The sequence below is a fragment of the Tarenaya hassleriana genome, unplaced genomic scaffold (genome assembly GCF_000463585.1).
Source record: "Tarenaya hassleriana unplaced genomic scaffold, ASM46358v1 Cleome128, whole genome shotgun sequence".
Taxonomy (NCBI): Eukaryota; Viridiplantae; Streptophyta; class Magnoliopsida; order Brassicales; family Cleomaceae; genus Tarenaya; species Tarenaya hassleriana.
In genome coordinates, this window is record NW_010963276.1 from 160,531 (window position 1) to 161,925 (window position 1,395).

The window sequence follows — 1,395 nt, forward strand, 5'->3', positions numbered from 1 at the left end:
TTGTCACCTCCTTAACAGGAGAGATATCGCTGGGCCCTCTCGTGGAAGTCGGACTATGAAAACGCGTGGCCACGCTATAGATGAAGTTGCATCTATTTTATTAGTCGATTTGCCAAGACGAGAAAGCAGTTGAACTTGAAGGGTGGCTCAAACCATGCCCTTGTTCAACTTATGATATCGTGAGACAAAGGATCAGAATTCGAGCTGTTAATGCCTTGGTTAGATCACCTCTAACTCAATTCTAAATGGGTGGTCATGGCGTCTTGCTAGAGGCTAACCATGACTTGTGGTTCGGGAAAGGTTCCTAAAGTCACTACCACTTAGAATGGGCCTACAGGGTCACACACCAATAGGGATGGACTTATACGTGAAGAATACGTAGAATGGAAACGAGATTTGACCAAGCTCCTGGTCCGGCGGACCGGGATCCGAAAAATTTCCAAAAATTCGTTTTAGGGTTTTCTAATCTTATTTATGTTTGGAGTTTCGTCCAAACTTAATTAGAGCCGACCTAAAACTCAGAGAAACATCCTAGAACCCTAGAGAACCTGTTCTCTTCGATTTCTAGTCCCGGGATTGGATCTCGTCTCTTGAGTTACCCTTTTCTTCACTAATCCTAGCATATTCGTTCCAAACTGTTTGGAATCCTTCTCGTCGGTGTGGATACGTGTAGAGGAGCTGTACTTTCAGCTCTTGGTGATTTAGAACAGGCCCCGGATCGAAATAAACTTCAAGTCTCATCGAGAACGCGGTAAGTAACGATTCCCTCGGTGATATACACGATCTTTCGGGTTTTGCGAGTTTGGTTGCGTGTGACGTTTGACTAGGTTTAGATTTTTCTTCCGCTGCATGAAACCTAGTAAACCAAACCTAGATCGATATGATCGCATGTTAGGAACCCGTAGAAAACCCCAACAGTGGTATCAGAGCCTGGTTCTCTGTATATCGCCGTGCCTTTTGTATGATTGCATGATTTAATCGTTAAATTGCATGTAATCATTGAATCTATGCATGTTTAATGATATTTGTGATTGTTGAATGATGCATGGATGGTATGGAGTCTGGGACGGGTTAACGGTGCGTCGAAACCGGGACAAAACCCTAATTTTCGAAGCCCGAAAAATCTGTTCCGAATCTGATTCGTCCGCGGTCAGCCGGACCAAGAGTTGGTCAGCCGGACCAGCAGACAGATCAGATTCCGGACCGCGTGTTTGGTGAGGAGGACCAAAGTTCTCGCTGGTCAGCCCCGGACCAAGAGTTGGTCCGGCAGACCAGGCGAGAACAACACGGGTCCGAGACGAAGACCGGCAGACTGACCAAGGAAAAGGACCAAGTTGGTCCGGAGCTGACCAAGTTTGGTCAGCCCCGGACCAAAATCAGAGAGTCTGCGCTCCG